Source organism: Lytechinus pictus, chromosome 8 (genome assembly GCF_037042905.1).
Source record: "Lytechinus pictus isolate F3 Inbred chromosome 8, Lp3.0, whole genome shotgun sequence".
Classification (NCBI taxonomy): domain Eukaryota; kingdom Metazoa; phylum Echinodermata; class Echinoidea; order Temnopleuroida; family Toxopneustidae; genus Lytechinus; species Lytechinus pictus.
This window is the reverse complement of record NC_087252.1, coordinates 10,475,313-10,488,043: the sequence shown is the minus strand read 5'-3', so window position 1 is coordinate 10,488,043 and position 12,731 is coordinate 10,475,313.

Genomic DNA, 12,731 nt, shown 5'->3' with positions numbered 1-12,731 from the left:
ATAAATTGCATCATATTTTGGATAATAATGGTAAACTAAAATGTGATACACATTTTCTTAATTTGAATTTAGATGCAAATGATGTTGAAAAAATCAAGCATATATATGCCTGTTTACCCGTTAGTTGGAAGAACAATATCGAAATAAATGCTTTAAGCATAACTCTGGAATCGATTTCAATTTGGGTAAGAAAACAACTAATTTAATGCTTTTAAAATCAAAAGAAATATACGAACAGCTGTTGAATAAAAATGACATTAAACCTTCTATTTTCGACAAAATTAGAACGAATTATGATCTTACCAATAAGGAAGTAGAAAGTATATTTTTAAGACTAAGATATTGCACACTGAATAGTCGATTAAGGGAGTTTCAGTATAAACTCTTGCATAATATTGTATACACTATAACCACCACCTTTTCCGTTTTGGTCTTGTTTCGACCAATTTATGCTCATTTTGTGAAAAGGAAGAAGAAACGTATGAACATCTATTTTATACTTGTGAATTTTCACATTCACTTTGGGATCTGTGTGCAAGAAGTTCAAATTTTGAAATGAATAAATTTAGTTGGCAGGAAATTCTTTTCGGGAAGCAGGAGAAAAGTAAAGGTAAATATCAATTAATTAATCATGTTTTGATTTTAGTTAAATATCTTATTTACAAAAACCGAAAATTAAAAAAACCTCTTTCATTGAATGAAATAAAAAATAGTATTAGGGGGATCAAAGAGAAGAAAATAATTTAGCAACAAAGAGGGGGACTCTTACAATCCATTTCTCTAAATGGGAAAACTTAATTATTAGACCATTTATTGGAGCCCAGAGCCAGCTCTCCACCGGATAGGGGATGGGGTGTTTTAGGGAGGGTCGGGGGAGGGGGGTAGGGTCCAGGGCAGTTGCGTAACAGGCGGGGGGCAGGGGGGGCAAGTTGCCCCCCTGGCGGATTTCACCGGGAAAATAAAAGAAAAACGGGAAAAATAAAAAAGGGAGGGAGAAAGAAAGGGAAAGGGGAAGGAAAAGGGAAAAGGAAAGGAGGAAAAGGAAAGGGAAAGTGAAAAGAAAACGAAGAAAAAACTTTTTTTAAATGGAAAAGGAAGGAAAGCGGGAAAATGTACGAAATAAGAACATTTGAGAAAGAACAAATCATTCCGAAATAAGCCTATGTAATGCAATAGCATGGTGGGAAATAAAGTAAAAGATGACAAAATGGCAAACAATAGCGGGAAACGAATGTAGAATGTAATTAGTCAAAAGCTAAATTGGAAAATAAAGAAAAGGGACAAGGAAAAAAATAATAACACGACCGGGCTGCCGATGATTGAAATTAAAGAGCGGGAATAAAGATGGTCTGCATACAACATTTTGCTATAAGCTTGCTAAATTTTATGCAAATAAGCTACCGGGGCTTTGCCCCAGACCCCACTCAGTAAGGGCTCTTCACTTATAACTTTCAAATGGCTCTATAACGCCCCGTTCAATCACTGGCATACAGGCGCGGTCTTGGTTCCACACCCAATAGGAAATAAAAGAAATTATAGGAGACAACGTATAATGAAATGAATGGAACAATGAAACGTGTTATTTTTTATTTGATTTATTTATTTACCAACAATATTCACATGTTTACAGGTTATAAAACAAATTGCATAACAGTTACACATGTATAAAAATACAATGGTAAATGGGACCAGAAAATAGCACAAGTGCTAATCGAGCCTGGCCCCACAAATATTACAAAATGCACATTTAAGAAGGAAAAAAAAAAAAAAATTAAATTACAATATATTCCTTGTAAAGGGTTATCATCAACATATTTTGAAGTATCTTAATTGTATTAATTATCTACTGTAGACTTACACGTTGATGGTGTGAATTTATGAAGACAAATAACTTTTTAGAGAATTCCTAAGACTTTTTCTTGATTTCTTCAATTTGATTTCGACTGGTACTTTATTCCAGAAATTGCTACCTAGAAAAGAAAGTGAAAATTGGCCTTGAGTTGTTTTTAGTTTTGGAAGATTTACTTGTTGGCCTTTCTTCTGTCTAGTAGGATAATTGTGCTCAATTAGGTTACAATAATCTGCTAAGGAGTGAGGTAGGTTATTATTACGCAGATCATACATGAAGGTACATACTGATAGATTATGCAAATCATAAACATTACGAATTTTTAAATCATTAAATAAAGGGCGAGAATGAGCTTGCCAGTGACTAAATGTAATTGCTCGCACTGCCATTTTTTGGGAAAGATATATATATATATATTTGCTGAAAACAATGGAAAAATCTATCACATAATTAGAATTTAATTTCAAAAGGCAATTTTTTTTCCAGCTCGCTTTACACGCTTGCGACTTCTTACAAATTTTTCCCACATTGCTATGTTTTGCCCCCTCAAAATATTTGGTTCATTACGCAACTGGGTTGAATAAAAGTGTTGTGTAAAAGCTATATTCTGTATATGCCCGCGATTTGATTAAAAGAGCGGCAATCTGCGAGGTTAAAATGGCTTTGATATCAAGAAGTTCCGGGGGCTCTGCCCCGGACCCCAACCGCACAGCACAGCGTATGGAAGGGTTGGGCCATGCATGGCCCAAAAAAGTTCAACAAACAAGAACAAAAAAAAAGGAGGAAAGAAAAGAAAGGAAAAGTGTAGGATATAATTTTATTTACTGAATATAATGTCAAAGAATAGCTCAAAGTTAGATTCTCGATCATGAAAAGGTGATTTTTTTTCTCGCTCGCTTCGCTCGCTCGGGACTTATATAAATCAGCTTTTTAGCACATGTGCTATACTGCGCCCATCGTTTTTTTTACTCTTCACGCTACTGCCGCAAAGAATCCTGTTCACAGTGGCGTACAGACCACAAAAAATGAATCTAAAGAGAGAAGAGTGAAATATATATTCTCTGGATATCATGTCAGAGTCTATCATAAAATTGGATTTTTGTATTAAAAAGGTCAAAATTTTGGCTCGCTCGCAACTTTTTTAAAAAGATAAATTCTACCTTATAAGCAATATCTGGCCTTCTCAAAATAGTCGCCTCATTACTCCATTACGCCTGTTCATACCAAGATATGACCGGGAAATTTTTGGCTCTTGCCCCCCCCCCCCCCCCCCCTGGCCACCGACCCCTGTTACGCCGCTGGTCCAGGGCTCAGTTTGTTGTTGAGATTGATTTTATTTGAGTGAAGAGGCCGAGGCAATGGGTTTTATATAAAAAAATATGCTGATGGCTTCAATTCGTTAGGTTTTATTAATGATTTATTTTTGTGTATTTGACACTAAAAAAAAAATCAATATGTAACCTTTATCGCATACATTCGTAATTCCGAAGCTTCGTAATTCCGAAGGTTCGGTTAATCCGAAGGTTCGTATTTCCGAAGGTTCGTAATTTCGAAGGTTCGTAATTCCGAAGGTTCGTTAATCCGAAAACGAAATAAGGTTCATAATTCCGAAGGTTCGTCAATCCGAAAACGAAATAAGGTTCGTAATTCCGAATTCGTTAGGTTTTATTAATGATTTATTTTTGTGTATTTGACACTAAAAAAAAAATCAATATGTAACCTTTATCGCATACATTCGTAATTCCGAAGCTTCGTAATTCCGAAGGTTCGGTTAATCCGAAGGTTCGTATTTCCGAAGGTTCGTAATTTCGAAGGTTCGTAATTCCGAAGGTTCGTCAATCCGAAAACGAAATAAGGTTCGTAATTCCGAAGGTTCGTTAATCCGAAAACGAAATAAGGTTCGTAATTCCGAAGGTTCGTTAATCCGAAAACGAAATAAGGTTCGTTAATCCGAAAATTAAATAAGGTTCGTATTTCCGAAAATGAAAATTATTCATTTTGGTAACAAACACGGTGTTGTCATTACAAGATAACACGATATTATGCAATGATAGTAATAACGATCGATGATACTTGCGTGTGTTGTGGCCAAAAGCATGTATTTTATTAAGAATAGGCGCCCGGATCAAGCATAGGCTAATTTCGATTTTATCTGAGCAATTGCTGCCTTTAGCAAATGGTTTAAGGATGCAGCCATGCAGGGGATTAAGTTTGTTGGTCGCGTGCGAGTAACCTCCAGATAATAGGATTTTTATTGGAGGGGATGTCATTTTTAATAATGATATGTGATATTTAATGTGATATTCCAACCTGAAAACTGGACATTTTATACATTTTTTTTGTAACCAGGAATAGAATGAGTTCCTCAATAAACAATACTTGATGCGAGCGAGAAACGTGAGCCAAATTTTTCCGATTTTCCAACCTGAAAACTGGACATTCTAAGCATTCTTGTAAAAAAAAAAAATTGATGCAAGTGCTAATAAGCGCGAGCCCAAAAGGGTATTCCATTTTGAAAAATGTCACTTTTTCCGACGGGATTTTTTGGGGCAAGTATCCACATGCATAGAATGTCCACTTTTAAGGTTGGAATATCACACATTTTTGGTTCGTGTTTTGCGCTCGCACTAATTATTGCTCATTAAGGTAGTCATTCTGATCCTGGTGAAATAAAATTCCTAGAATGTCCAGTTTCATGGATAGAATATCACAAATTTTCAGCTCGAGCTTCGCGCTTGCATTAATCGATTGGTGAGATATGTAGGCCTAGCACATATCCCATTCATGAGTCACCAAATGCAAAAGGTTCCTCTCCTGGTCAGTATATGAAAAATTTCAGCTCGCGCTTCGCGCTCGCGTTTGATTCTTTAGTTAAATTCACATCCTTTTTTCATGTTTACGAAATAAAATCGGAACGTTTACTTTTTATGTGGGGCGTTTTGGCCCAGTGGATAAGTCTTCTGACTTTAAGGCAGAGGGTCGTAGGTTCGAATCCAAGTCATGGCATTATTTCCTTCAGCAAGAAATTATTCACACTGTGCTGCACTCAACCCAGGTGAGGTGAATGGGTACCCGGTAGAAATTCGTTAATGCCTTCCTTTGGGCGCCTAGGCAGCCCAGATAAAGCCGGGATAATACTAATAGCTGGGAGAACAGTTTTCAGAACTGAAGTGGCTTCCCTGGATATCCATATCATTATTATCATTATTATCATTTTAGGCCTACATGAAATTTCCAAAAGTTTGAGCACGTGATCCGCTCGCAACATCTCACAAGGATGCCATTTTAACAGTAATTGAGACCAAAAAGGTGAATTTTACATCTTCAGATTTGATTTTTTCCCCAAACCGCTTGCTCGCTACGCTCGCAGAAATGAAACGTAAATATATAACTTATCAATCAGAGATCACTTAAAAAAATTTGCTCAACTTAATTACTACAAAACACACAACCTCTTTACACAGATGATAATCTTATGGCGAAAATATCCGTTTGCACCAAAATGCCTCTATTGGCCCCTTTTTTGGCTATGCCCCCCCCCCCAAAAAAAAAGGAAAATACGTTCCGCCGCCACTGGTTTAAAAACACGCATCGTCTTCATGGCTAACTGCAAAAAGTTCTTAAAATGTCCCCTTTAGATCAGGTCAGAGCTTATATTTCAAATTTCTGTTCGCGCTTCTTGCTAGCAGTTTATATTATCTAGTTACATATAGGCATCTCGTTTTGAAGATCACAAACATATTGCCCATCATATTTAAAAAAAATATAGCTCGCGCTCGCATTATTTAAAAAGGGTTCATCATGTTATTACGTAATTACTTTAAGCTGCCGATCGAGGAAAATATGGCTGAAAAAAAAATTTGCCCCCCCCCTATTTGACAAAAGTTAGATCCGCTGGGAGGGAGGCAGGGGGCACTTGCACCCCAATAATGAAATAAAAAACAGGGAAATGCATATTTTTCCAAAATGGGAAAGTTCCTTTTTCAAAAATAAATATGCTGTTTTTCATGTTTGTCGAAATAAAATACTCTTAAATTTTCAGGCTGGAATATTGCTAATTTTCAGCTTGCGCTTCGCACTCTCAATTATTCGATTGGAGAAATATGTATCCTAAAGAGGTCACTAAATGCTTTCTTTAACAGGTTCCTTTTCTGGTCAGTATGTTTAAGCTCGCGTTTTGCGCTCGTGTTAATTCTCTAGTTCGATGCACATCTTTTTAATTACAGCAGAAATCTGCTCGGATTTTTAAAAACTTATTTTCATTTTTTATTGAAATACCCTTAAGTTTTAGCTTGTGGTTTACGCTCGCAACACCTCGTAATAATGGCATTTTAAGAATAATTGACCCCTAAACGAGTTTTACAACTTCACCTTTAAATTATTTTTTACCAAGCCGCTCGCTCATTATACTCTCTCCCGAAAAATAAAGCCTAAATATACATTTTGCCATAATAAGAAGTCACTTCAAAAAAGTTTTTCTCTACTTAATCACTATCAAACACACAATGACTTAAGGTGATTATATCACCAAAGTGCCCATTTTGACCTATGAGTTTCATTTTTTGGCTTTACCCCCCGAACGAAAATTCGTTCGGCCGCCCTTGCCTTCCCATCCTCATAACAATTGAACGGCAACAGTGTCCCCCGCCCCCCCCCCCATCCCTTGCCTCTGCCTCTGCTTTCCCGGTTTTCATTTTTCGGATTAACGAACCTTATTTTGTTTTCGGATTAACGAACCTTATTTCGTTTTCGGATTGACGAACCTTCGGAAAAACGAACCTTATTTCGTTTTTCGTTTTCGGATTAACGAACCTTCGGAACAACGAACCTTATTTCGTTTTCGGATTAACGAACCTTCGGAACAACGAACCTTATTTCGTTTTCGGATTAACGAACCTTCGGAACAACGAACCTTATTTCGTTTTCGGATTAACGAACCTTCGGAACAACGAACCTTATTTCGTTTTCGGATTAACGAACCTTCGGAACAACGAACCTTATTTCGTTTTCGGATTATCGAACCTTCGGAACAACGAACCTTATTTCGTTTTCGGATTATCGAACCTTCGGAATAACGAACCGTCGGAATAACGCCACAAATGTTCGGATTAACGAACCCTTTTTCTTTTTCGGATTAACGAACATCGAGGTATAGGCAATTTACGTGTTTCGGAATTACGAACCTTCGGAATAAAGAACCTTCGGAATTACGAAGTGTAACCGAATTTATTGTAGAAGTTTATTCTTAATGCATATTATTATTAACAATGTTATTTATAATTATGTTTGAGAAGATGTCTGACATGATTGTGTTTTATTGTAACATTCAAGAAAAAAAATGATGTTAAATTTATAATTGTCAAGGTATTTATCAATTTGTAAAGACATCAAACTTCTATTTGTTATATATAATTTATTTTGTATATGAATTGAAGTTGTCAATAAAAACTACTTAATACAAAAAAATTGATCATTAATGATCATATCACGCCAATACCATCATCATCACCTGGCCGGCCACCACCACCGGCACCAGCATCCATGCAGGCGCGGATCCAGGATTTCGTAGGGGAGCCGGGGCCCAAATTTGACCTGATTTGGCACCCGAGTGTGTACTTTTCGAAAAATGGCGCCCCCTCCCTCCCCGCCAGGCAAAAATTTAAAAAAAATGTGCCTGCATGTTGAATCATCTTATTACATAATCACATTTAAAAAGGGCAATTGAAGAACCTTTAATGTGTTCATGAAGAGAAAAAAAAAATCCATATATGTAATATCACTTATGAATAAATGCGAGCGTGAAGCGCGAGCGATTTTCTGCACTCGTTACGGGTATCAAACGTGTCAAAAACACTGTTAAAAAAAAAAGATGGTGTTGAAAGCCTGGTTAATGGTCAATCGCGGGGTCAAATGTATTTAGGGTATGTTTTTTCCCCAGGGTCATATTCTGGCGACAACTTGTTTAGGGGCCAAAATTTGTAAATGAAGCCCGCGAAAAACTTAATAGGGGTTATTATTTTGCACACATAGAAAACTTCGTTTAGGGGGTGTTTGGAAATAATTCGGTCACTCATGTGTGCAGCAATACATTTAACTACCCCCCCCCCCCCCGGGAGCGGGTGCTGTATTTTCTTTAAATTTTTACTACTTGTTTTTTTTTATAATAGCCTTCAATAATATTATTGATAACCCCTGGGGATTAATGCAATTCGACTCAATCTCCTCATCAATGACGTAGCTGGGATTTATTCAGCAGGAGCGCACCGGGGTGGAGAGGGGGGCTTAACCAAGATTTTTTTTTTAATGGGGGGTATACAGACCAAAGTTAAAGAAAATCTGATATTTTATTCACAAAAACACATTGATCGAGGTATCTCACAAGGCCTAGGCCTATACAACGCGAGCACGACCTATTTTTTGCGGTATGTTTCTCAAAAGATTTAATATTCTGAACAGTTCTTTATAATCATGAATAAGATGTGTTAACTAAATTTAATGCGAGTCGAAGCGCGAGCTAAAAATTTAGCAGTGACTCCTGAAGAGGAATTGCGAGTGCGAGCTGAAAATTACTGAATTTAAAAAGCGACCTGAAGGTTTAATTCCATCGACTCATGATGCCACCAATAATGCGGGTGCGAAGCACAAGCTTAACATTTTCATTTTTCCGACTAGAAAACTGGAAGACAGGTATCTAACTAAGCAATTTGTGCGAGCGCGAAGCGCTAACTGATTTTTTTTGATATTTTGACTTTTCAACTTCAATTTTTAGCACTTTTTAACAGAATACTAGGTGTCAAACTAAACAACATCTTTGATTTTCCGACTTTTAAACTGGCAATTTCCAGCAAATTTTGTAACTATAGAATAGGCATCTCACTAAACAATTGATTGATGCGAGCGCGAAGCGCGAGCTTAATATTTAATTTTCCGACTAGAAAACTGGAAATGTACTTCTCGTAATCATTAAAAGGTAGGTATCTAACTCAACAATTTATGCGAGAACGAAGCGCCAGCTGAAAATTTTGGATTTCCCAACTTTTAGATCCGAAATTTTTAGCACTTTTTGTAACTATGAACAGAATAGATATCTCACTAATTGATGCGAGCGCAAAGTAGGAACTAAATATTGATAACCTCTTGGGAATAATGCAATCTCGAAGGCAATCGACTCAATTCTCTTCGTAGCTGGGATTCATTCAGCAGCTAGGGGCGCACTGGGGTTAAACTTTTGAAGAGGGCACCAAGATAAAAAAAAAAAAATTGTAACCATGAAAAGAATCGGTATCTCGCTAATTAAACAATTGATGCGAGCGCAAAAGCGCGAGCTGAAAATTCATGATTTTCTGACTTTTAAACACGAAATTTTGGTGCATTTGTAACATGAACAGAACAGTAGCATCTCTACAACTGATGCGAGCGCGAAGAGCGAGCTGAAAATCTTAGATTTTCCGAATTTTAATCTGGCAATTTTTATATCACATATATTAACAGAATGTGTATTTCACTTAACAACTGATGCGAACGGGAAGCGCGAGCTCAAAATTTTCATTTTCTGACTAGAAAACGTACTTCTCTAATCTAACTCAACAATTTATGCGAGCGCGAAGCCCGAGCAGAAAAAATTGATTTTCCAACTTTTAGACCAGAAATCTTTAGCACTTTTGTAACTATATGAACAGAATAGGTATCTCACTAATTGATGAAAGCGCATGGTAGGAACTAAAAAATAAAATATATTACCTCGATCTTGGGAATAATGCAAGCTCGAGACACTCATAAGACGCAATAAAAGTAGGAACTAAAACATTTAGATTTTTTAGTTTTAAACTGGAAATTTTTACCTCTTTTTAACCATGTGTTTATCGTACGATATGTTATTTTATCATGCACAGTATTATATTATGTCTTAATTTCATATGTATTGCTTTTATATTGGTAAATAAGATAAAATAAAAATACCGCCCCCTGTCCGCAGTGGCATAATGAGCAAAAAAATAAAAAATGAGGGGGCTAGATGGCGTAACGCGTAAACTTTATGAAAAGTTGGTGACATTTTTATTACAAAAATCCAATTTTGTGATAAATTTTGACATAATATCCAGAAAATGATATCATATATTTCACCCTTCTCTCTGTCCTTTTTGTTTTCCTTTGGTCGTGAAAAAGTTGGAGGAGAGCCCCCCCCCCCCCATCTGTACGCCAGCCAGTGCCTGTCCGCCCTAAGATTTTTGTGCCTCTACATAATTGCACACAAGCAAAATGTATCATTTTCTAGACAATTCCTACTTATAACATTGGGTCGATGTTTTCGAAATTATGACTTGCAGATCAAGTATTATATTTTATGAAATGAAACTTATCAGCTATCGTTTTGATAAGTTTCAACCCACAAACCATTATTTTAGAATATTAATAAGGTTATCAAAATAATGTAACCTAACTGGACAATAACGAAGATAGTATTTAATGCCACTTCTAGCCATATATCGAAGGTAATTAGGTTATTAAACCAATAAGCTAAAAATATAGTTCATGAGCATAATTATTTCAAAAGCAGGGAAAGTACAGCTACCAACGGGGACAGGGCATGCAGGGCCCTAAATTAAGGAAACGATTTTTTTTTCAGAGGGTGCTGGTTTAATTTGACAAGTAAAAAAAAAGGGTTTTCTGCAAAAAGAAACTTATTCTGATCACGAGAAATTTGACAAGAAAAAAAAAAGTGTTTCGCTACAAAATGAAAGTGATTAAAGTGAATAACTAATGTAATCCTGTTGATTATGCAAATGATGTACCGATGACGTCATCCATTCGCTTGATTTCTCTGTATTTTGTGATATAGATTATGAAATGTAGCTTTTCCCTTTTTTCTCGTCATAATGTGAAACAAGATTTGATTCTTCCCAAAATATTTGGAATTGTCATTGTTGCATAATCTAATAAGGAATTTCCTCATCAAATCTGCAAAAAATATGAACAGATACTATAATTCATATAATAAACTACAAAAGAAAAAGTGGGTATGTGACATCATCTGCTCTCTCATCGCCAGAAGGCAATACCTTTTTCTAAAAAATATGCTAAACATTGAAATGTCATAATTTTCTTATTTTACATCCGATTATGATTATTCATTTTTGAATTATGCTCAGTTGACCTTTTTTCTATTTGTTCGATTAACTCATTTCTTTGTTGAAGTGGACTAATCATTTCAAAAGTGGTACTCCGATATGATTAGAACAGATAAAGTAAAAATAAAGAGAAAAGGAGAAGAAAAAAAATCAGTGAAATTTCAGCAAATTGGGCAAGTAACAACAATACAGATTTTAAGCGCTTTGCATTATTTTGGTGAAACAAAAGCATGACGTCGTGAGTGACTAATGAGCGAGCCGATTGTAAGCTGGGAGAACAGTTTTCGGAACTGAAGCGGCTTCCCTGGGTAAATATACCTGTATTATTATTATTATTATTATCCCCACTTATTATTGTGTAGGCCGACTTAATTATATGAAATTATTTGTACAAGTTATTTAAGAATGAAAATGAGATTGACTAATGATTTAATGTCCAAGATAATCATTAAAATAACATGATGAAATCATATAAATAATTATTTCATGTAAAAACATGAGGAAAAAAAAAGAGAAAAAAAAGAAAGTGGGGTCATGACATGACCAGCCCATGATCCTATTTTATTTCGCCATGTTGACATACAACTTTGGGAGGGGGTCGACTTTGTGATGGCGTGCATACAACCATTTTTCACAAAATATTGATAAGCTCGGAATACATAAAATAACTACACATTTATAAAATGCCATTCCTTTTTTTCAAAAAGATTTTTACTAAAAATTATATAATTCCTTACTCGAGGACTTAAAACAATGTGCTCGCTTGGTTATATTTTGATGACAGGCCCAGGGAATACGTACTTAAAGGAATGGTCCAGGTTGGAGATAATTATATCTCAATAAATAGAGTAAAATTCACAAAGCAAAATGCTGAAAATTTGATCAAAATCGGATAACAAATAACGAAGTTATTGAATTTTAAAGATTTGCATTATTCCGGTGAAACGGTTCTAGGCATGTCTTCATGAACATTCATTAGGTGGGCTGATGATGTCATATCCCCACTTATTCTTTTGTATTTTATTATATGAAATTAGGTTTATTCAAAGTTTTTCTACCAAATAAATTGACAACTGATTTAATGTATTAGATATTCAATGCTGCAACTTATTTCATAATAAAGGAGACACATTATTCACTTAATTACGACAAAATTAAATAATTATGATTTCATGTAATAACATAAGAAAAAGGAAAGTGGGGATGTGACATCATCAGCCCAACTAATGAATATTCATGATTTCGTGCATATAACTATTTTCACAAAATATTGCTAAACTTAAAAATTCAATAACTTTAACTTCGCTATTTGGTATCCAATATTGATGAAATTTTCAACATTTTGCTCTGTGAATTTTACTCTATTCATTTAGATATATTTTCAGACCGGAGTACCCCTTTAAATACATGGCCTATGGGAAAGTTGCCCCTATGCCTACCACTATAGTCATGATTTTCTTAACCAGTTGCCAATGTAAAATTTACAGTCTCATGATCTCAATTTTTAATCAACCATAACTTCTTTATTGCTTGTCCGCACTGGTATACAGATGGGGTGGCATTGGGGCCACGGCCCCTCAAATCTTCATTGATTTTTTTAGAGCACGATCAACATAATCAAGCAAAAATAAGGAGAAAAGAAAATACGGAAAAAGGGGTGACATTTTATACTGCTTTCTGAACTTTGTCAAAGTCTATCCCAAATTTGGATTTTGATATTAAAAGGTCAAAACTTTTTCTCGCTCACAGCTTTT